Source organism: Aquarana catesbeiana, linkage group LG01 (assembly GCF_042186555.1).
Source record: "Aquarana catesbeiana isolate 2022-GZ linkage group LG01, ASM4218655v1, whole genome shotgun sequence".
NCBI lineage: Eukaryota > Metazoa > Chordata > Amphibia > Anura > Ranidae > Aquarana > Aquarana catesbeiana.
The window spans coordinates 427,093,092-427,119,038 of NC_133324.1; the positions used below are offsets into that span (position 1 = coordinate 427,093,092).

The 25,947-nt window shown below is 39.4% G+C and overlaps 1 protein-coding gene across 9 annotated transcripts in view; it reads left to right on the top strand.

The window, feature by feature from the left end:
* The window catches only part of LINGO2 (leucine rich repeat and Ig domain containing 2), a 3,171,904-nt gene that overhangs the window by 719,046 nt on the left and 2,426,911 nt on the right, over nucleotides 1-25,947 (top strand). Inside the window, exons 4-5 of one of the 9 annotated variants that reach the window (XM_073635787.1) lie at nucleotides 16,686-16,760; nucleotides 16,892-17,161. The exons of 7 other annotated variants lie outside the window; for them this stretch is intronic. The gene's annotated coding sequence lies outside the window, so the exon portion shown is untranslated. The remainder of the gene's footprint in view (nucleotides 1-16,685; nucleotides 16,761-16,891; nucleotides 17,162-25,947) is intronic. One more of the 9 variants, XM_073635794.1, reaches the window with a different exon arrangement.

The window sequence follows — 25,947 nt, forward strand, 5'->3', positions numbered from 1 at the left end:
TTGCTAATTTGCAAATATTTAAATCTCAGGAGGCATATGTAACCTCTTGAATTGCTTCAAGTTAATTACAATTGAAAGTTTTGTTGAGCGATTTCGCTATACTTCTGGTGCTCCGACAGCAGACTTGCCACTCTTTCACGCATAAGCCCATCTGTCTACCCCTCCTCTTCCCTGTCCATTCCCAGAACACTTCAAGGCTTGATTCACACCAATGCATTTTTAATGATTTTTGCATTTTGCAGATTTTCACTGCAGTCCATTTACCATGGTTTCCTAAGTAACATGTTATGTAGTGCAAACCTGCAAAATACACTAAAAATGCATAGGTGTGAATCAGGCCTAAGTGGAAATCAATAAAGTTCTTAGGTCTTTCCTGACAGTAGTTCACTCTAGAACTAACTGTGCCTGATTCAGGCCAGCATTTGTTCCAGTTTTGGTAACTATACCAATATGGGTGACCAATTCAGATAGTTCTACTACTGTCACTTCAAGAACCTATTACTATGGCAGCAACAGATCCTTAAAGAATTATTGCCAGTTCACCTATTAGGAAACTGGCACTAATTAAGAACAGCTCTGAGCTGGCAAATGGAGGTATGTCAGTGTTCAGAGTGGGGCATGTATGTGCTGGGAAACTGTGTCTGACAGCTTCCCAAACAGTATTGTATCCCTTGTCCTTTTGGGTTGTTGGCCAGAAGATTTCCTGGCTGAAAGCTAAATGTAAACAAAGGTGTCAGGAAAATGGATGATGTCATTACCCAAACATGGCAATTGACAGCCCATAGCAGCAGCGGGCAGAAAGTCACTATTTGGCTGCCATGCACTGTCAATCAACAGTCAGGTGGACATGCTGGGGAACTAGTCCGTCAGTTACCTATCATACTTTGTTCACCTCTACTCCAAAACTCTTCAGCCATGCACCTGCACAAATGATAGGATGGCTACTGAGTAGGACAGCTGCAAGTTTCTTGACATTTAATGAAAGTGTAAATTATTTAGTCTTTTTCTTGATAATTCTTTTTTCTTTTTCCCTCTATCTAAATGGATTGGGATTGTGAATTTCCTAGTTTTTACATTGTTACTCTGCTAAATTCTCAGAGAAATGCCTGCCTTTGAAGAGTTTATAGATTCACCTTCATCAAGACTGCCCATTTTGAGTCTGTAGGCACCCGTGTGATTAACCTGTTCTTGAGATGTATTACGTGCAGTATTGGCAAATCTGGGTTTTTGTCGCTTAGGGGTATACTAAATGCAGATGTTTAAAGATTGTTGCATTAATTCCAAGGTTTGTTCTTCTGCCACGCATTTTGGTGTGCATTGTGATACACAAAATTGTTATGTTTGTGTGTTATTCCTCCTTATTGTAATTTACTGCAATTAAAAAACGTATTGTAGAAAAAAAAACAAAGTGTACATTTTAATAAAAGGCAGCAATCCGTGGGTGGCATGCACCCTTTAAAACCTAGCAGATTTTTTCAAAATAGTTTTCCTGGGGGTTAATCTACTAAAACTGGAGAAGACAAAATTTGGTGCAGCTGTGCATGGTAGCTAATCAGCTTCTAACTTCAGCTCATTCAGTTAACTCCCCGGCGGTATTCCCAGGACTGGCTCGGGGTGGATTTTCAATACCAAAAGCGGTAACCCTGAGCCAGACTCGGGATCGCATCGCAGGATCCATGTAGAGGTTACTTACCTTGTCCCCTGGATCCTGCGATGTCTCCCCGCTGTGATCTGCGAGCCGCCGTGTCTCGCTCGATTCACAGTGCCGAGCTTCGTTCCCTGCGAGCGTTCTGACGCACGGGGACGGAGTTCGGCGCCAAATTCAAAAAATAAAAAACACAGTATAGATACAGTTTGATACAGATTACAGGTCTGTATCAAATAATTACACATCCCATTTGTCCCTAGTGGTTTGTCCAGTGTCCTGCATGCACTTTTATATTATCAATACTGTTCTTTCTGCCAGGAAACTGGAGATTGTCCATAGCAACCAAAAAATGTCTGTTTACGTCAAAAGTGCTTTTAGACCAGCTAGAAAACAGCGATAATAAATTAGAATCACTTGCATAATTGAGTGATAGTGATTTGTGGGGAAATCCGTCATCAAACACTGAAAGTAGCGATAGCGACAATTCTTCAACTGAGCAAATTTCAGTGTTTTGGATTTGATTACAGTATTGAATCATTTTTATTATTATTATTATATTATTATTTGTTATAATTATTTATAGTTATTTATTATATTATAATTTTTTATTTCTTTTTCAAACTTTATCATACCCGGGATGTCTACTAGACTCTTGTTTGGACAGATTTAAGTGATTTATTCCTAAGAATTACAGGCCTACAATATAAAATGCCAAATTTCCGTGCAAAATAATTGTACCACTTTCAGCATCAAAAATCTGAAATAATCATACGGCCAGGGAGGTTAAGCTTTGAAAACAATACAATACAATTTCTATACAGCGTTGCACCAGATTTTGCCCTCTCCAGTTTTAGTTAAACCCCCTGGAGTTCTTCTTTAATATAACTAATTCCAAGTACATTAAAGTTTAAGGTGGTTATACGGTTACTCATGCATTCACAGATTTTTTCCTGTATATGTAATTGTAAATTGAGTAATTGAAGTAGATCTAAAGCCAAGAAGTAAAAATCTTATACAATGTAATATGTAAAATAATGTAAAATAATTGCAAAAGGTATTTTCTCTTGGAACCAAAAAAACCCTAATTTTTAATTTTTCATATCTGCACCTTTTATAAAATATTATGTTGTGATCCTGTCATGAAGTTCCCTGTTTAAGTTTTTTTCTGTTATGGGATAACAACTCTTTCTCAAACGTACTTGTGTATTGTCATCCTGTCATATGTGCCCTTGGTGAATACTACAAGTGATCATGACAACACATGCATTGTCCACTGTTGTTACTATCAGAAAGCAAGTATTGACCAACCATTTGCAGATAACATTGGAGTGAGTGTACAGTATGTACATAACAAGGGACTGAAAGTGGCTGGAGAGAAATTAGCAACACCTACATGAAAAATAGGATAAAAAGGTGAAACCGGTATTTCATTAAAAGAAAAACATGGAAGTTACAGTAATTATGATACGCAGCACTATAGCAAACCTAATGCTATAGAGTTAGGGTTAGGGTCTTTTTTTATGTTTCATAGTTAACTGTGTAATAGCACAACTATTTGAAAAATACTGTTGGTTGAAGAATTTGCATTGTATTGTTTTTTATTTAAAGGTATAAGGCTTTGGGTTGTCATTCCTTTTGTTCCTTCACTACTTGACACAAATCAGATGTCTCGAGTTTCAACACTTTTAACTTAGTCTGTATGCTCATTCCTGATGAATGACAAACAAAAGGTGCCTATAAGCCATTATATGAAAAAATGACACCCAGATTGGGCAATGTCCTATTATACATGTGCCATTTTAGTACCACTATTCTTGGGGACAGCACAATCTAACAGTCGAAGAAAATGTTTTGGTTGCTATTGTTTCACCCTAGGCTAAGTAATCAGGGTAAGGCTTTATGTCCCTCCTTCATTACTCCTAACATGATTCCAGTGCTCCTTTTTTAGGGGAGAAGATGGCCTAAAAGACAGTGGGGTTGATTTACTAAAGACAAATAACTTTACAAGGGAATCTGCATTTTGCACAGGAATTCACCCCAGAGCTTAGTGAATGGGGTGAAGTTCTACTGACTTCCACCCTGTGATCATGTGATAGCAAAAAATTGTTTTTGTTTTTTTCTTGCACATGATTGGGTATTTTTAGAAATACTCTGGGGCAAATTCCCTTGAAATTTGAACAGCATATTTGCCTTTAGTAAATCAACCCCATTGCAAGATGTTTACAAATGTCAAAGCTTTTACTGATGTTTATGGTCAGCTTAAAAGGTGAATTCAGGAACAGGAAAAATAACATGAAACACAAGCCAGCAGTGGTAGCTCCAAATGTGTCTATTCTGATGGTGTTTCTATAAATAAAGACTCATGAAAGGAGTCTTGTAAGAAACCACAGTAGCTGATATTTATTAGCAGTGGAAAAGCACTGAATGTAAAAAAAGTGAACCCCAAGATAATATTTCAGAATTGTGGAATAATATCTCAGCATGATGACTTATTAATTCAGTGTATTGTTTGAATAACAATTAATTCAATTCTTATCTGCACAACAGGCAATTTGTGACTGGAAGCTAGGAGCTACATTGAGTGTGTCTGGAGCTGAATTTCACTCTCCGTGCAACTCCTACTCAATTCCAAGGTGTTTTCTCTGGTTTCTATTACTGTAAGTCAGTGTAGAGGTTCTCCAGTTGTTGTGGAGCTACATGTACCAGCACGCTATGTGCCAGGTTTGGGCAGTTTTTAGAGAATTAATACTACTGTACACATCGGCACACAATCACAATGCTATGCTTAACATATTGTAAATATCCAATTCTGCGCAAGTTCCCTACATTCCTGAAAATTGCAGCTTGCAATACACATTTAAAATCTTTAAGGGGAAACTATCATTATTTTGTGTCAGTTTTAATTTTTTTTCATTTTTTTTTTTTATTTTTACTTTGGTTTTTCAACTGATGTGTTATATCTGTTTTTGATAAATAGGTATTTGAAACATGTTACTGTGGGTTAACTAAAGAGATAGCTTGTTAATAGTTGTCTCCTTTGAGGTAATGCTGTCTTTTATTGGGACTTTGGGGGGTGAGTGGATAGGTAACTGCTTTGAATCATTCACTTGTGTGAACCTCGGCTTCAGCTATTGAGTTTTGCAAACGGAAATTTTAAAGCAATGGGGAAAGTTATTGTTATTAAAAAAATTGTTTTAGTCAAGAACATAATAGTTAAAAAAGAAAACATAAACAAAAAAAAAAAAAAAAAACACTGTGCATTCCCTTTAAAGGACTAATGGTAGAAACATCAAAATGCAAATCAGTCACCAATGTGCACATATCATATAGGCAGAGTGAGGTGAGTGTATATATTTATTTACAGAGGAGTGCTGCACTAAACATACGCACTTACACATACGGTCAACACCCCTGATGATCCTTCATTTTAGTGGGGTTCCTAATAATGGTATCCACCTTTTCCTAAAGTAGAGGGCAATTATTTGCACTGCTTCATGTAATCATTAAAGCTGTGTTTTGTTCATTCAGGGGAAGTAACAGGTTTGGTTTAATGCCTATATTCCCAGTGCATATACTTACCATTCCTTCATTACCCATAGAAGCCAAATGAAGTAACCAATACTTCCAGGTATGGATGAGCTGTGACTCAACCATGTGACAGTTCTGGGCCATCACATTGAGAGCCTCAAGAACAATAGTAAAGAATGAACTTTATTAATTATGACTTCCACAACTTGTAGTTTACACAAGGCTTTCCTTTCACTTCTGAATGCATGGTGAGGTATTGAAAGGGATGGTTAGTAGTAGTGTCTGTGGAAGTTTGCATTAACACAAACCTGTGTTTGAAAATACCACACAACGGTGCAAGGGGCCTAGAGTGGAAAGGGGGGGGGGGGGGCTGGGGTTGATGGGATGGGAAAAAAAGGAAAGTGAAAGGATTGGTAAAACACAACAAAAACGCAGGGAGAGGGAGACAGGGACTCACGGAGTGGACAGGGGGTCGCCCTATTAGTGCTTAGGCAGGGGGGTAATAGGGTGTCTTACAGAGCTCCGCCTCACAATAAATAGAGCAGAGGGGGCAGAGCGTGCCCCACAAAACAAAGTAAAATGCTCTCAGCTCTAGAGAATATGGGGGTAAAAAACCCATATCAGAAAAAAGGGAGGGGGAGGGTGGGAGGAGGGAGGGGAGGGGGAGGGAGGGAGGGGAGGGAGAGGTCTGAGTCACATGAGTGGTTACATAGGCACACCTATTCTGAGACAAGAGATGAGGAGACCCCGTGCGTCCGCTGGGTGTCCCCTCCATCCGGTCTCCTAGGGGGACCGCGTGGGGGGGAGGGCCGGAGGACGGGCGGGGAAGAAAAGGCACAAGAATGGAAAATGTAAACAGCATAAAAATAATCTCTTACAATGTCCGAGGACTAAATTCCCCAGGGAAGAGAAACATCATCCTCCGAGAACTAGAAAAAAGTAAAGCAGAAATAATTTTCCTACAGGAGACGCATATAACCCAAAACTCAAGTGCCAAAATTTATTCAAGAAACATACCAACATGGTATCAAGGAGACTCGCCAATAAGAAGGGCCAAAGGAGTAGCCATCGGTATAGGGAAAAATGTACGTTTTCTAATAGATCAAAGGAAAATAGACCCGGAGGGTCGATATCTTTTTATTACAGGAACTATACATGGGGTAAAATATACATTGGCCAATGTCTACTGTCCTAATAAGAACCCTAAAAAATATTTGATAGATATAATTAAAATACTAATGGAATTCAAGCAAGGAAAATTAATACTAGCTGGAGACTTCAACTTCAGCATGGATAATAAAATGGACAGTACCTCAAGAGTAAGGGACAAAGAGGTAAATCAACTAAAGAAATTAAAAAGAACATTATATGAACAACAACTAATAGACCCTTGGAGAATTCAGCACCCCAGCACAAAGGACTACACATTCTACTCAACAGTACACAAAATTTACTCCAGATTGGATTACATCATGGTCGAACATAGAAACTTGGAAGAAATAGAAGAAACAAAAATAGGCATAATAACCGCCTCAGATCACAGCCCAGTAATCTTGAGAATGAAAATAAAAGGAGAAGTCCTTGAAAGGGGTCCATGGAGAATCAACGAAACTTTATTAGAAGACAGTGAGACCGAAAAAAGCATCATAGAAGAAATTAAAAGATATTTTGAAGAAAACGATACACCAGAAGTATCGAAAGCAACAATATGGGAGGCGCATAAATCTGTTATTAGGGGCAAGTTAATAGCTATAGGGGCAAGAAAAAAACAGGAAAGGAAAACAAACATGCAACAAATAATTAAAGAAATTTATGAATTGGAACGAAAACACAAAAATCAAGTAAACAACAAAATCTTCGGCCTACTATCTCAAAAGAGAGAGCAATTAAAAGACTGGATGGAACAAGAAGAAAGGAAGGACTACAACAGAGTAGTACAAGAAAAATATAAATGGGCTAATAAACCAGGAAAATACCTAGCAAATCTGGTAAAAAAAAAGAAGTCTTTGAATTACATTGAGAAGATCAAAAATGAAAAAGGAGAAGTGGTAAATAAAACCACAGATATAGCGATAACATTTCAAAAATACTTCAGCTCCCTTTATGCAATAAAAGGACAGGAAAGTTGGAAAGAAGCGAATACAAGAACAAAGAAGATACAAGAATATTTAAAAAAAGCAAACTTACCAAAACTAAAAATAGACCAACTAGAAGAATTGGAAAAAAATATTACGCATGAAGAGGTAAAACTGGCATTAAAGGAAACTCCCGTAGGAAAAAGCCCAGGACCAGACGGGTTTACGGTCAAATACTATAAAAAAATTTGAAGAACAGCTGACTCCAAAACTATTAGAATATATGAATTCCTTAGGGGAAGATGAAGAAATAAGAAGTGAATCGTTATTAGCTCATATTACAATACTACCAAAAGAAGGGAAAGACAAAGTTAACTGCTCAAGCTACAGGCCAATAGCCCTATTGAACGCTGATACGAAGCTGTACTCCAAGATCCTGGCCACTAGGATAAAAAAACTAATCCCACTGTGGATCAACCCGGACCAAACTGGTTTTGTCCCGGGGAGAGAGGGGCGGGACAACAGCCTAAAATCATTATTGATGTTGCACAAGAAGGTGCAGAATGAGACCCCAGTTCTATTCCTGTCATTGGATGCAGAAAAAGCATTTGACAGGGTAGACTGGGGTTTCATGATGGATACATTGCGGCACTTGGGTATTGGGACAAAAATGATGAAGTGGATAACAAATTTGTATAATGGCCCGACAGCAGTCGTAAAAGTAAACGGTAGACTCTCTCCAAAAATTAAGATGCAGAATGGAACACGGCAAGGCTGTCCACTGTCTCCACTATTATATGTATTGGCCTTAGAACCACTATTAGTAACACTCCGCAATAACAAAGAGGTAGAAGGAGCGAAACTAGGAGGAAAAGAGCATAAGATCGCTGCCTACGCGGACGACATCTTGATGTACGTATCCAACCCAAGAGTGTCACTCCCAAACATACTGAAAGAAATTAAAAAATACGGAGAACTGTCAAACTTCAAAATTAATCCAATAAAAACGGAAATATTAAACATAGGTCTAGAGGAAAAGGAAGTTCAGTTTTTACAAAAAGAATTCCCATTCACTTGGGTAAAAGAACTCAATTACCTTGGAATTAAAATAACTCCTAGAGTCGAAAAAATTTATCAGGCAAACTTTATTCCACTGATCAATGAGGTCAAAGAAGAAATGAAAAAGTTAAGAATACAGCCACTTTCATGGATTGGAAGAATAAATATGTTTAAGATGACGATATTACCTAAAATAAATTACAGATTACAGATGTTACCAGTAAAAATCCCGCAGAGCTTTTTTAAAATAATTAAAACAATCCTGCTAAAATACATATGGCTTAATAAAAAACCAAGAATTAAATACACGCTGATCACAAGGAAAAAGGAGCATGGGGGTCTTGCCGTCCCAGATATAAGTAGGTACTATAAAGCCATAGTTTTAACACGAATGTTAGAGTGGACAAATGAGAAAAATGAAAAAAAATGGGTGGAAATGGAAAACACAATAAGTGGAGCCACACTACATAAGAATATTTGGATTCCACGGAAATATAGAATATTGGACACCGACACGCACGAAATAACAAAAAATGTATTTAAAATTTGGGACACCATTCACTTAAAGAATGAATGGAAATATAATTCACCACTATTAGCACTCACAGGATCGAATCTTTTCACCCCTGGGAGGGAAATATTTGAAATCCAAGGAATAGGTAACCCACGACTGAAAGATATCACTAGAAATGGCAAAATAAGAACACGAGTAGAAATAGAGGAAAGGAATGGATGGAAGATGAATGAATGGAATTATATTCAAATAAGGCACCTAGTAAGCACAATACCACACCCACTGAGAGATGAAACAAAATTAACTGCACTGGAAAAGCTATGTAGCAATGAAACACCATTAAAAAACGGAACATCAAAAATTTATAGTATACTGACAGATTTGGAAGCACAAGAAAGACCAGAATATATAAATCAATGGGAAAAAGAAATGAATTTAAAAATAGATAACCAAAAAGTGGAAAAAATGATAGAAATGGGATATAATAAGGCCTGGGACATGAAGACCATAGAAATGAATTATAAACTAGTATCAAGATGGTATATGACCGGAGTAAGAATACACAGATTCCATCAAGATAGAACCTCCTTGTGTTGGAGAAAATGTGGCCAAATAGCAACGATCATACACATATGGTGGGAATGCCCAATAATAATGGAGTACTGGAAGGAAGTGTTAAACAACATAAAGGAAATAACTGGAGAAGAAATAGAACAAAATATTTGGACATGCCTCTTCCATATCTACAATAAACCTAAGAAACAATATAGAAAATCAATAATACCTAACCTCCTGAATGCGGCCAAGGCCTTAATTCCCAAGAATTGGCTAAAAAGTGGAAAACCAGACATTAGAAACTGGCTAAAGGAAATAGATTATCACTACAAAATGGAAGGAGGAGAGAAAGGGGATAATAGTAGATGGGAAAGTTGGAAAAACTACAAAGTCTCGGATATTTATTTAGATAGGATAAAAGAAAGAACAGGTGCAGAGCCAAGTGGATAAATAAATAACATAAAGGAACGGACCAGACACAGGGGAGGGGGAGGGGGGTGGGGGGAAATAAGAGGAACTGAGAGAGAATAAGATAATAATAGGGTTTATAATTATAGAAGGCGGTTTGTCGCCGGTTTTTAAAAATATTTAAGAATATCCTAGAAGGGAAAAATAATAAAGATGTGACGGAAACAATCCACAATGATGTGAAAAAGGAGAAGAGATAAAGTTTGACACATAAAGTTGAAATAATGTCTCTCGGAAAATTTTCGCTGAAGTGGAGAAAAAAAAAAAAAAACACAAACCTGTTGCTTTGCTCTAGATGGGCAAAGCTCAGATTCACCTTAAACAGCCAACGTCAAAGCTGAGAAAAAAAAGCAGACAGCGAAAGGCCACAGTTTGTGTAACACACTGTACTCAGACCTCTGGGATCTAACATTTTTGGTATTGGCCCAAAAGCTCTTCTATGATAATTTTTAACACCATTAAAAGTACAACTATTTTGTTTATTTGTTTATTTATTCATTTATTAAACCGAGTTCAATTTTCATTAAAAAACAAAAAAAAGTACCTTTTTGTTTCTGTTCTTATTCTTCCTCATTCAAATTAGATTTCTTCTCGGTAGGCAGGAATTCAGTGTGCAGCTTCAGAGTATATTTTCAGAAATGCAGGGATTAAGGCAATAATCCTTAACTGGCTACACAGACTTTAAAGGAATCCTGAAGCCCTGTATGACTGACAGTGAGGGTTTTGTGCATAGGAGCCCTCATTGTTTGTTAACCCTGTGTACTACCTGATTATCAGTAGAGACACAGGTATAAATCCCATAGCAAGCTAAATTCAAATACACTATGGTTTGTTTGGACTTAAAGACAGACATTACATGAGCATATTAGCTCTGTGAAGCAGCCTGGTGAAATAACATAGAAGATGTTCTTTTTTTTTATTAACAAATGTTTGGTAAAAAAATGAAAGAAAAAACAGCCATTATTTCACCTTTAATTAGTATACACAGTATAGCCACTTCCTTTTTCATATGGAAACAGTGTACTACATTTTATAAGCTTTATAGTAGAAAAAGAAAGGTAAACTTCAGTAGGCAACCATGAAAATATTTTATTTAAAAAATACTATTGTCACACAAAAATAATGCATATAATGCAAGACACTGCGAAAAGTTTAAAATCTTCTTTAAAGCAGGTGCCTACATGTCTCACCTATATCAAAATCTAAAAAAAATGTATAGAGCTATTTGTTCTGAATTGCATACAACTGTTTCAACACTGGTTCAGTGGATAACTTTTTTCATTTTGTTTCTTTTGGGTCAACTCACTATGACCTGTCATATTATGTCTTATGTTCAACATAGAAATACTCCCTTTTTAATCAAATGGCAAACAAGAGACAGCCAAGAATATAGCTGTATGAAATATTATATATCTCACAAAAGTGAATACACCCTTTACATTTTTGTAAATAATTCACTATATCGTTTCATATGACAATACTGAAGAAATGACACTTTGCTTTAGTAGTGAGTGTACAGCTTCTATAACAGTGTAAATTTGCTGTCCCCGCAAAATAACTCAACACACAGCCATTAATGTCTAAACCGCTGGCAACAAAAGTGAGTACATCCCTAAGTGAAAATGTCCAAATTGGGCCCAATTAGTCATTTTCCCTCCACAGTGTCATGTGACTCATTAGTGTTACAAGGTCTCAGGTGTGAATGGGGAGCAGGTGTGTTAAATTTGGTGTTATCGCTCTCACTCTCTCATACTGGTCACTGGAAGTTCAATATGGCACCTCATGGCAAAGTACTCTCTGAGGATCTGAAAAAAAGAATTGTTGCTCTACATAAAGATGGCCTAGGCTTTAAGAAGATTGCCAAGACCCTGAAACTGAGCTGCAGCACGGTGGCCAAGACCATACAGCGGTTTAACAGGGCAGGTTCCACTCAGAACAGGCCTCACCATGGTCGACCAAAGTTGCGTGCATGTCCTCAGCGTCATATCCAGAGATTGTCTTTGGGAAGGTTGAAGGGGTGGGGGGTCAGCCTGTCAGTGCTCAGACCACATGCCGCACACTGCATCAAATTGGTCTGCATGGCTGTCATCCCAGAAGAAAGCCTCTTCTAAAAAATTATGCACAATAAATCCCCCAAACAGTTTGTTGAAGACAAGCAGACTAAGGGCATGAATTACTGGAACATTTCATGCTCCAAACTTTGTGGGAACAGTTTGGGGATGGCCCCCTCCAGTTCCAACATGACCCATTCCCATAGACACACTCCTAAACCTTGTGGACAGCCTTCCCAGAAGAGAAAGGGTGGGCCAGCTCTATATTGAACCCTATGGACTAAGACTAGGATGCCATTAAAGTTCATGTGCGTGTAAAGGCAGGCATCTCAATACTTTTGGTAATAGAAAGTTCCCCTAATGGTGGACTTTAAAGGCACGTATGGAGAAACATAAGAAAAATTGTATAGTATATAAGCAATAATTTATTCATTTCAAAAACATCATAAAAGAATCAATAGCAATATAGCAAACAATGAAAGGAATGCGATTCATGCATTTATACATATATGGGATATTGATACCAATGCACTTGCACCCAACGCATTTCGGAGTTGTTTAGCCTCCTTCTTCAGGGGTGGATGTAAGTTTAACAAAGGTTTCTAAATTGAAAATAATGTGTTTGACAGAGAAATAATGAGTATGTGTACATATCAGGCCATAAGGACATAAGTACATGCTATATTTTTCATTCCATTTACACTTACATTGGCATTATGTAGGCTAGCTTCGCATTCCAGAACAAGTTTAAAAAGGAGGGCCTAGACTCGGAATTTAAAACCAAATGGGAACAAGCCCTGCGGGCATGTTCACAAAGCTTGATGGAAATCTTGATTGAGGAATACAGAAAGAGATCCACTACCCTAGACACAGACATTGTAGTTCTTTGCAATAAATTACAACAGTTGAAAACCCAGAGACCCCTTACCAACAAAGAGGACAGACTTAAAATACATTTAGAAACGTTCAATAAGGATATACTTATAAAAAAACGACAGAAACTTACTCGGGACAGGAATGCCTTCAGAGACGGGAAGGCATATAAATGGACCCAAAATAGATCTAACCAAAATAAAAACTACCAACATCAGGGACACCAAGCCACTCCCTCACAATTCACTTCTAACCTACCTCAAACTCATACCCAAATTTTTCAGAAACCAAATATAAGACAGAGCACTAAACGCACATTTCGCGGGGACCCTAACGAGGGACAACAGGCGAAGAAATTAACCCTTGACATCCCCAAAAAAATTAATTCCCCTACACCCACACATGAGCTAACCATTAAAGCACCCAATACACAAACTAACACACATATCCCGATAAGGGAAACCACTCCCCAGCCAAATCCCTCAACTGTCACGTCACTAGACACTATTTTCAACGACCCATCTTTTTTAGAAAAGATTTTGATGGGTGTGCAACCCACACAATCCAACCCCAATACCTACACACAAATAGCACTTTAACTGTCCCAATTGCTGGTCAAGAACAAGAGTCGAATGATTTAAATATAATCAACCTTTCATCTTACGAACTTTCCCATGATGAAATTGCTGTCCTCAAAAAAGGCTTAAACTTCTGTCCTAACCAAAACTTGGATAAATTCGAGATCTATAAGGATCTCCATCTCTTTATACGAAAGTTGATCCTAAAAAAACTTTACCACAGACAGGAAGGGCCAAACGATCTTACTCCACAAGAAAACCAGGCATTGAAGCAATTGGTGTCCCTTCTTGATGAAAACGATCCAACCGATCTCATAGATGAAATCAACCTCTCCCAAATTTTAGAGTCAATCGAAACATCCAATGAACCCTCTAGGGGAAACAAATCCACATTAAAAAAGAAATCGGATTTCTGCCCAGCACCTAGTACCCATCCGAATGCAGCGGCTTTCCTTAAATTAGTCGATAAAGAACTAGACAAGATAAAAACCCACACTAAACTCCCCAAGAATTTAACTAGAAGTGAAACAGCAGAACTTAAAACACTGTCAAATAACCGAATCACAATAAAAAATGTGGATAAGGGTGGAAATATTGTGGTATTTAATAATGAGGACTACATCAAGATGTGCAATAAAATATTAAACAACCTAGAATGGTATCGCCGGATACCGGCAAGTCTGGTTAAAAAATACAATCAAGATTTCTATAGATTGATAGATACGGCCTATTCGACAATTCGACCCTATGGGAATTCATTAGGAACAATTTCCCCCATATACCGGTCTTTTACTCACTACCAAAAGTCCATAAAGACATAAAAAACCCTCCTGGTAGACCAATCATTTCCGGTATAGGGGCGATTAGCGAGAATGCTAGCAAACTGATAGACGAAGTACTGAAACCATTTGTTTATTCTTTACCTTCCTTCGTCAAAGATACAGTGCATTTTCTGCAAATTATTGATAAATTGGAAATCCCTGAATATGCAGTTTTTGTGACAATAGATGTCAAATCTCTCTATAGCTCTATCCCCCATGAGAAGGGTGTAGCAGCTATCAAACACATCCTTTGCACAGCTAGAGACATAGATCCCACATATGGAGAGTTCATCACCTCATTACTAGAATTCATCCTCAGCCATAATGTTTTTACTTTTAATGGCTCCCACTACCTCCAGGTTCAGGGGGTTTCCACCCCAAACCCCTCCTTGATTCAATTCCATATAGCCAGTATCTTAGAGTGAGACGCAATTGCTCCGACGACGACACCTTTAGAATGGAAGCAAATAAGTTACGCAACAGATTACTATTACGGGGCTACTCCCATGCGTCACTCAAATGCTCATTCAAAAAAGCCCTTACACATCCAAGAAATGAGCTACTATACTCTGGAAAAGTAAATAAAACTGGCAAAAATGATATGGACACTATTAGGATTATCACTAAATACAATAACCAACATAGACAAGTCAGGAATATTGTGGAAAGGTACTGGCATATGTTACAGTGTGATCCAACATTGGGGCCATTTGTCCCACAGAGACCCCTTTTTACCTTTAAACGAACCACCTCTTTGAGAGACAAAGTCACTACGAGTGAACAAGGGGGAAGTAGATAAATCCCACTGCAAGTACAAGGGAACTTTTAGATGTGGAGATTGCAACTACTGTAGATACATGTTTACAGACAAAAACCTGACCCTTCCGAACGGCCAGACCTTCCATCCTAAACACTTCGCGAATTGTAAAACATGTGGGGTGATCTATATGCTCTTATGCGAGTGTACATGTTTCTATATAGGAAAAACGAAAACAGAATTCTGGAAGAGAGCATATAAACATATACTGAGCATGAAAACCTGGGATCCTGATCTCCCACTTCGGAGACATACTACAATAGTGCATAAGGGCAAATTTCCAAAGATCAAATTTCTTATTCTAGACCGGGTACACCCGGGGTCTAGGGGAGGTGACTGGAACAAGACATTGTTACAGCTGGAATCTCGCTGGATATACAATTTAAGAGCCACCCAACCCCCAGGCTTGAACAAAACCATCTGGTTCAAGCCTTTCCTTGAAGGCTTCTCATCAGGTGGCAGGGAGCAATGAGTAAAATGACCACCCTTGTAAACCTGGGCTACTAATTTGCCCTTAGACTATACAAACATCTTTCTGGCAGCACTGCTCCCTCCCCTGTATGTCACCTTAACCTGTCAATCCCCCCCCATGACGTATAATCATGCTATATATAATATATATTTTAATTGCAGACTATGTACATATTTGCTTAATGTAATCGTTTGCCTCTATATAGTCCAGGCCCCAGAAGTACAATTTCTGTATATATTCAATTTTAACATTTGTCACCCCAGCCTATGTAACATCTATTAAGTAGTGTAACCCCCATATGTACCTATTTTGGTTACTGTCTATAACTTGTTTTCATTGTATGTAAAATCCCAGCCTGTAAAATACTGTCAGTCAGCGGCGTTTCCCGGAAATTGTGATACATTTACAATATTTTTACTCTATGCACGGCTTTCTTTGCCTTTATTTGCAATCCCAAACTGTGACCTGAAGTTCGCCTGGCACACAAAGCCACCTGAGGGGTCCCAGCTCATGGTGGCGTTGTGTGAGGCTACAGTGTTGTTTACACTGTCCTCCATCTTGCGACCCCGGCGGGCATGCGCAGTCTGCTGGGGAAGCCAGACATGTCGGCGGGTGGAGTAGGTGTGGCCACGCCTCATCACGGATGCTTGCGCATGTGCCGGGGGGGCCTGGCAGCGCTCGCTCCACCCGGGGGGCCATCCTTAGCGTGTCCGCCCCTCCTCTGCCACACACAATCAGCTGTTGGCTATTACACCAGCAGCTGATTGGCGAGGAGGGCTTTTTATACCTGAGCACTGCTCACACCGAGTGTCCGCTGCTGTGTGCAGGACGCTGTCGGTCTGAGCTGATGTCCAGCGAGTTTACATACAAAGTAAGTGATACTTATACATATAACCCATGTCTTATTCAAATCCTGATGCTGTATTACCGTCTACAGTTGTATTGCTTTAGCCAGAAGGCATCACTCTATGGCTGTAATTGGGACTTTCTCCCCCTGTTTGTCCTCCCCCCCTTCCCCCCCTCCCCCTTCTTCCATTGATTTAAATACTATTTAAGTATTACCACCTAACTAAGGACAATTCAGATGTTTCTGCATTGTACAAACCTTTGAAATATATCTATATATTTACATTGCAAACTGTCAGAAATACTCAGTTGGATAAACCACACATCCATCTAATGATACTTCCATATTTTTCTTCCCCCTTTGTGTCAATATCCTGTAGCCACCCAAGATACATCCAGCCTACATCAGTTACCCTCCTCATATTCCTTTGAATCTTCTACAGTAGTGTTATCAGGTATGTTGTACCTTTACTACCTTTACTACTAAAAGATTTTTTTCACATTTTTTTCACATTTAAGTATATATTCTTTGAAGTTTCAATCAATGATTGGCTATTACATATCTTTATATTCTCACATTCTACAGGACCCGCATTCGGCCTCAGTGGAATTTCAGGTCCAAAATTTCTTTACATCCCACATCTGTGGGCCCTTCCTCTAATTTTGAGGAACCAAATTATCTATATACATCAACACCTAGTCATCTTCATCTGCTATGCATGAAGTACTAACATCTTGGATACGTTAATTAACCCTTACCTATCACAATTGGGAATACGCTGGATGGGCAGACAGTGTCAGCGCCTTTGTTTTTAAACTTGTTCTGGAATGTGAAGCTAGCCTACATAATGCCAATGTAAGTATAAATGGAATGAAAAATATATGTACTTATGTTCTTATGGCCTGATATGTACATATACTCATTATTTCTCTGTCAAACACATTTTTCAATTTAAAATATAGCAGGGGAAGGGGATGCCCCTGTTGAAGACCCTCTTGGTCGAAACGCGTCGGACGATCTCCCCTTCCTTACGCTGCTTAGATTTTATTTCAAGTGTGATCACTTTTATCCATTTTTTGTATGGTATTTTTAGAAATAAAAATCCCTGGTTTACCTGCACTATGCAGAAGCTTTTTATTTTTTATTTGCATATTATCCCAATGCAAGAAACTGCCTTCCAGTAGCCCTACTTCCATCACGGGGTCTGGATCAAATCTGTCCCCGGCTTCTCCTTGGAACACATCCTTGAGGTCTATTGGCTGATATCCAGTTGGCGGCCCTTCCTGTGGTTTCTTCACCTCACCAGAGAAGTCGAGAAGTGAGACAGAGGTTCCACCATTCCGGATATCGTTTTCCAGCCTAGGTTTGGCTCCATGCACCATTGACTCCATGTCATACGACAGTGGAGTCCACGTCATCTGGTAAGAGTACCCATCTTATCTTACTTCCTGATGTTTTCATTCTGATGCCCCATATCGAGATGTTGGTTTACAGCTACTGAAGTTCTGTACCCCGTTGTTGAATCACAGTCACAGAATCACACCGTGCACCATTGACTTTAATTTCCAGTCTCACATCATTTTTTGGTCCATACCAGTTCCTCTTATTAATTTGAGTTTGGAATCATCCATTTAACATATGTGGACACTTTATACTGTGTTTGTTCATTTCACTTCACTTATGGTTTTTGCACATATGCTTTACTGTTCAGTACAGCATCCCTTACTTAATTGTTTCACTACACCCTAACTTCCCAATATTTCTTAGCGCTGCTTATATACTATACAATTTTTCTTATGTTTCTCCATACGTGCCTTTATAGTCCACCATTAGGGGAACTTTCTTCTTGCTTGAATGCTTAATTATAGGATGTGGCACAACCTTGCAGTTAATAAACCGACCTACAACCTCTGTTTCATACTTTTGGTAATATAGTGTAGGTCCTAATATAAATTCTGAGGTGGTCTCTTCATGCTTTATTGAACAAGGAGACATATTTTTAAAGTGTTTTTACTGGGAAGCACATCCTTAATCTATTTCTGTATTAGTGGACCTCTTTATGTTTAAAGTTTAATGTTCCCAAGTGCTCCCTTACAATAAAAAGAGACTGAAAATCCTTTTCACTCTGGGTGCAGTGCATTTAGTACATAATAAAAGAATTCCTAGCTTGATAAAAACAGTGACACTCTCCCTGCCAGAAACTCATCTAGAGGCTTCAGAATATCTAGGTCACATTTTGATTCTAATTTATGTATTTTTCATGACTTTCTATATATGGCATCTAGCTAAGAAAATAGGTTATTTTCAGCAGCGAGTGCATTTATTTAATAGTAAGAACTTACTATACCTTTACTTTGTACATGCAAGTGATGGCTTGTAACACATGGGTTGCTATTTTGTATTTATTTTCCTGCAAGATATTACTATGCAAATCTGTTGAAAGGATTAGAATTTCTAAGCCATTACAAATCAAGATCAATATTTTGTTTGCAAAATTATAAACAACTAATTCAGAGGAAAAGAGCAGCATTAATAACATTTTGCTTATGATAAAAGCCTTCAATCACACTAGTGGACCTAATTTAACATTCAATAACCTACAGCATTTTGCAAACATTGCAAAATATGCAAGTGAGCCTGAGTGAGAAAAAGCAACATGATGGCTAAGGTATTAATACTTTCATCTATTATCTCTGAGTACTGAGTTTGAATCCTCCCTGGAACAATTTATTCCTGTATGTGATACATTTTTATTTGCACATCCACATTTTTAAAAAGCTTGTCCTGAAAATTTGGATGTTAGTGCAAATAAAAAAGTATCACAGACAGTACTCTATTGTTCCAGGGAGGATTCAGACTCAGTACTAATAATTAGCTAGCATGTCACCCATGTTCACTCATGCTCGCTTGTTTATTTTGCAATAGTTGCAAGATGCTGTAGGTTATTGAATGTTAACTTAGGTCCACTAGTGTGATTGGGCATTTCTTGGTGAATAGGCTGATGGTAAGAAATTTGATCATTCACTGCTTAATTTTGCCCTAAATTTGCAGTGTTACATGAAATGTTCCTATAACAAGAGAAGGTATTGGAAATTATTGAACGTTTTAATATATACAATAAATCTAATTCTTTCACACATTTATATGGTGCTCACATAGTACTCTTTACAGAGTACAATTCGCATTAGGTTCAAAATCTAAAGGGCTCTAATGTCAACCTGTTAAATGTCAATGAAATGAGGAAAAATCACCACCCACAGATTCTTCAGAATCTGATAATTTTTAGAACTGACATTTTTTTGTTCCCTGCCGCACTCCCTGCTTCATTCCGGTGGCCCCCTATGTCACTATTGTGTCCAGCAGTGACTAAGAGATTATCAGGAGGAACAACTGAGCCTTGTGGGAAACCAGGAAATTAACACTACATCAACGTGAACCAATTAGGTTATAAACTAATTAATTTACCAGTATGGCTTTGGATGGTCAATCATAGGATTCAAACTCAAACTCCATGCAGAGAGTTAGCCAGGGAGGATTGAGATGATTGTAGCCATATTAGTGCACTTGCAACAAGAATAATATCATTTTACTTATGATAAAGCCTTTAACCACTTGCTTACTGGGCACTTAAACCCCCCTCCTGCCCAGACCAATTTTCAGCTGATTACCGGCTCTGTTGACATCACATGATCAGCTGTCATTGGCTGACAGCTGATCATTGTGGTAAGGGGTCGGGATTGACCCCTTACTCCGATCTGTGATCAGGTGAGTCTCATAGACTCGCTGATCACAGAGCGCGCCATGTGCGCCCTGCAGGGGGCATGCAGGCCGCTTGTGCACAGGACGACATCAATGGACGTCGTCCTGGCAAAGCAGGTCCGCGCTGTAGCTGTCATTCGGCTATACACATAAAACTCTCAAAACAACAAACACTTTCTCCATCCCTTACTACATTCATATTTCTGTTATACAGTTTTCATTCGTAATACATCAATTCCCTATTTATCCATACATCCCTCAGACAACACTTATCCCACCCACCACCACTTGTGTTTTCCAATTATATAATTTTCATAAAATAATGCATCACACTCTTCTTCGCTTTGTATCTCAAATTTCCATCTATGGAGGGATGGAGTCTATACAATCCATGAGGGACTCTGTACAGTCTATGAGAAGCTCTGTACGGTCCACAAGAGGCACTTATTCAATCTTCTGGGGCCTCCATACTATCTACGAGGGGTTCTACTTCATTCAGACTTCTTCGCCCTAACCCTTTGCTTATTTTCTCCTATCACATTAAAGGGGTTGTAAAGTCAGAAGGTTTTTTATTTTAATGCATTCTATGCATTAAGATAAAAAGCCTTCTGTGTGCAGCAGCTGCCCCACCACCCCCTAATACTTACCTGAGCCCCATCTCTGTCCAGCGATGTCCACGACATCAGCTGTCAGGGACTCTCCTCCTAATTGGCTGAGACACAGCAGTGGCACCATTGGCTCCTGCTGCTGTCAATCAAAGCCAGTTAGCTAATCAGGGGAGAGAGGGGGCTGGGCCAAACCAGGGCTCTGTGTCGGAATGGACACAGGGAGCTGTGACTCGGCTTAGGTGCCCCCATAGCAAGTTGCTTGCTGTGGGGGAACTCGACAGGAGGGAAGGGCCAGGAGAGCCGAAGGCGGACCCGAGAAGAGGAGGATCAGGCCTGCTCTTTGCAAATCCACTGCACAGAGAAGCAGTTAAAGATTGTACTCATTTACCTCTAGCCAGGGCTTCCACATCTTGCATATTTCTTTAAACTTCCCCATTTTGTATATACAATTTTCTCCTTCCATATCATTAACAACCTTCACATACTTTACACCAGCCTGGGGAATTTGTGCCAGTCACCTCACTATCACCTTTCTCTCTTGAAATAGACACCTTGATATTGCTATCTGTTTATTACCTTTCAAAACATCCCTTTCCACATAACCCAATACACATAACTTTGGATCTAGGTCTAAAGATGTCCCAAAGACCAAATTCATGGTATCAAGGATCTCCCTCCAGTATCTGTGTAACTTTGGGCACTTCCAAATCATGTGGATGAGACCCTAGATCACCACACCTTAGGCACTTAGCATCTGGTCTATATATAAACAGCTTTTGGGGCAAGTAATATACTCTATGCACCAAAAATAAATGTGAAACTATTTGTGAAGGGGACACCAAGACCAATGGGCCTAGTTCTAATATACGCCTCCATTGATCCTCCGTTATTTTCCCTAGATCCTCCTCCCACCTCCTCTTACTAGGAAGGGCTCCACTTCCTTCTATCGCCACTCTGCAATTATATTACCATAAATATCAGAAATCAATCCTCTAGAAGTACTCGCATTGATTACTTTATGGAGAAGAGATATTTTACTCCACTCCAATATCTTTTCTTTGAACTGTGCACCCAAGGCATGTCTGATTTCCAAGTACCTATAGAAGGACTAGCTTGGGATGGCATATCCATCCCTTATTTCTTGAAATTACTTTAAAGTCTCATTATCATATATTTGGATGAGATGCTATATACCTCATCTTTCCCATTCTTTGATCGTCCCTATCACATCAAATTCCTGCAAGTTTTTATGGTTCCATACAGGAGAATATTCTGTAAATACCCGATACCCCAAAAGATCTATGACTTTTTTCCACACTTTTACTATTAGTGTCAATGTGGGGCATTTAAGAAAGAAAGATTTTGCCTCCATAGCTTCTACTATTGTATTGTGACACATGTTTGATAGCATCACTCCTTTACTGGGTCCACCTCCCATGGATAAACTACAACCCCATAAATGCTGCAATTGTGCTGCTAAGTAGTAGCTCCATGGGTGTGGTAATGCTACTCCCTTCCTCTTTTGGTAACTGCAGTGTACGCAGGCATATTCTAGATAAGCCTTTCTTCCATACTAAATATGTGGAAATGGGGTGGTTGGCGTTACCCTAAGGAAAGGTGAGTAACCAGGAGGGTATGTGATCAGAGATAAAAAATGTATGTGGTGTATATAATTGTATAACGAGGAAGTACCTATAGTGTACAACTACAAATTAATGTGCTATCCCAGTAATGGGTATGTGTGAGTGTACCCTGCAGGGATAAATATAACCATATACTCGCATGAGTGTGATAAAGCAAATGTCAGTCAATATAAGTGAATTGTCTATGGGAGAAAACAAAAGTGCTAATTTTAAAGGTTAATATGTAAGTTATTGTAATAAAAAGTGTTTGGGGACCTGGGTCCTGCCCCAGGGGCCATGTATCAGTGCAAAAAAAGTTTTAAAAACGGCCGTTTTTTCGGGAGCAGTGATTTTAATAATACTTAAAGTGAAACAATAAAAGTGCAATATTCCTTTAAATTTCGTACCTGGGGGATGTCTATAGTATGCCTGTAAAGTGGCGCGTGTTTCTCGTGTTTAGAACAGTCTGAGTGCAAAATGACATTTCTAAAGGAAAAAAGTCATTTAAAAGTAGTAGCGCTAGTGTCGGCTATAATGAATTGTCGGTCCGGCAATACACATAAAAGTACATCGACGGCATGGGATTTCCCCACAGGGGAACCCCGAACCAAAATTTAAAATAAAATGCATGTGGGTCCCCCCAAATTCCATACCAGGCCCTTCAGGTCTAGTATGGATATTGGGGGGAACCCCGCGCCAATTTTTTTTTTTTAAATGGCATGGGGGTCCCCCTCAAAATCCATACTAGACCCTTCAGGTGCCCTCTGCCGCTTATCGGAGCCGTCGGTAGCGGCGGAGGTGATCGCGTCCTTCTGTGTGGTGTGTCTGGAGACGAGTGAGGCTAAGATGGCACTCACTCATCTCCAATACACTGCTGGGCGGAAGCGACGTCAATTCCGTCCACGCCTCTTAAAGGCACATTTTTTCAAATGTCATTTTTCTAAATGACTTTTTTTTTTTATTGCATTTTAGTGTAAATATGAGATCTGAGGTCTTTTTGACCCCAGATATCATATTTAAGAGGTCCTGCCATGCTTTTTTCTATTACAAGGGATGTTTACATTCCTTGTAATAGGAATAAAAGTGACACCATTTTTTTTTTAAAAAACAGTGTAAAAATAAATAAAATATTGTAAAATAAATAATACAAATAAATTTTTTTTTTAAAACCCCCCTGTCCCGACGAGCTCACGCGCAGAAGCGAACACAGTATGAAAACAGTGGTCAAACCACACATGCGAGGTATTGCCACGACCGGTAGAGTGAGAGCATTTATTCTAGCCCTAGACCTCCTCTGTACCGCAAAATATGCAACCTGTAGAATTTTTTAAACGTCGCCTATGGAGATTTTTGAGGGTAAAAATTTGACGCCATTCCACGAGCGAGCGCAATTTTCAAGCATGACATGTTGGGTATCAATTTACTTGGCATAACATTATATTTCATAATATAAAAAAAATTGGGCTAACTTTACTGTTGTCTTATTTTTTTATTCAAAAAAGTGAATTTTTTCCAAAAAAAGTGCGCTTTTAAGACCGCTGCGCAAATACAGTGCAAAAAAAAGTATTGCAATGACCGCCATTTTATTCTCTAGGGTATTAGAAGAAAAACCATATATAATGTTTGGGGGTTCTAAGTAATTTTCTAGCAGAAAAACCTGTTTTAAACATGTAAACACCTAAAATCCAAAACGAGGCTGGTCCTTAAGTGGTTAATAAAGGAATTGTCAAAAACTGTCTCTTGTCTTTTTTAACCTTTTTGACACTTTTTTTGTGAAATGGTAGGGGTACATTTATACCTCATTACCAATTCACACGGGGGGGGCGGGATCTGGGGGTCCTCTTGTTAAAGGGGGCTTCCAGATTCCGATAACCCCCCTGCCCATTGAGCCCCACAACCACAGGGCAAGGGTTGTGGGGATGAGGCCCTTCTCCCCATCAACATGGGGACAAGGTGCTTTGGGGGGCCGCTACCGCAAAGCACCCTCCCAATGTTGAGGGCATGTGGCCTGATACGGTTCATGGGGGGCGCTCTCTCGCCCCCCCTCTTTTCCTGCCAGGTTGCATGCTCAGATAAAGGTCTGGTATGGATTTTTGGGGGGCCCCCTCGCCATTTTTTTTTAAATTTTGGCACAAGGTTCCCCTTAAAATCCATACCAGACCTGAAGGGTCTGGTATGGATTTTGAGGGGGACCCCCACGCTATTTTGGTTCAGGGTTCCCCTGTGGGGAAATTCCATGCCATTTTTATCAATGAACTTTTATGTGTATTGCCGGACCGACAATTCATTATAGCCGGCGCTAGCGCTAGTACTTTTAAATCACTTTTTTCCCTTTAGAAATGTCATTTTGCTGTCAGACTATTCTAAACACAGGAAAAAAGCGCCACTTTACAGGCATACTATAGACACCCCTCAGGTACGAAATTTAAAGGAATATTTCACTTTTATTGTTTTACTTTAAGCTTTATTAAAATCACTGCTCCCGAAAAAATGGCAGTTTTTAAAACTTTTTTTGCACTGATACATGTCCCCTGGGGCAGGACCCAGGTCCCCAAACACTTTTTATGACAATAACTTGCATATAAGCCTTTAAAATGAGCACTTTTGATTTTTCATGTTCGTGTCCCATAGACTTTAAGGGTGTTTGCGTGTTCGAACAAAGTTTTTGCCTGTTCGCATGTTCTGGATGCGAACCGAACGGGGGGGAGTGTTCGGCCCATCCCTAATGTCCAACCTGGAGAACTGCCCAGGTTCTTTATTAGTCCTTCATTATATTCATTACCACCATCAGGGAGGAGAGTATCTCTACTAATCTACTAAACATAGTAGTACATCATCCACATATAACACAATTTTTTCCTCTCCCATTACTCTCTAAAATCCCTGCACATCTAGAGAAGATCTGATGGTGATGGCCAATGGCTTCATTGCAAGGGCGAAAAAAAAAGGGGGGCAATAAAGCACACCCCTGTCTTGTCCCCCCTTGGCCAGCAGAAATATCTCTGAATTCTCATTATTTATTCTCACTTTTGCTTTAGGTGTCTCCTATAATAACCTCACCCAGTTGGTAAAAACAGGGCCAAACTGAAATTCTGCTAAAACTTGCTAAAGGTAGTACCATTCTAGGTGATCAAATGCCTTAGCTGCATCCAGGGATGGAATAGCCCTAGATTCCACATTAACCACTTCCCGCCCGCCATATAGCAGAATGATGGGCAGAAGGTGGTTATGTTATCCTGACTGGACATCATATGACGTCCAGCAGGATAAGCCGCTATTGCGGGCCCATAGGGGGTGGGCAGCCTGGCGATCGATGGTGTGTCAGTCTGATACACCGCATCTCCGTTCTTGGTAAAGAGCCTATGAAGTAGGCTCCTTACAACGTGATCAGCTGTGTCCAATCACAGCGGATCACAGTGTAAACAGGAAGAGCCGTTTATCCTCTTTTCTTCCACTTGCACTGACAGGCACGAGTAGAGGAGAGGTGATCGGCTGCTCTCCTGGGGGGTGGCTGTGTTGATAATCAGTGCATTGATTATCAGTGCAGACCCATTGAGGGTGCCCACCCATGATCACCAGGGATGCTCACCCATGACCAGCAGAGATGCCCACCCATGACCACTAGGGATGCCAATCAGTGCCAATTGGTGCC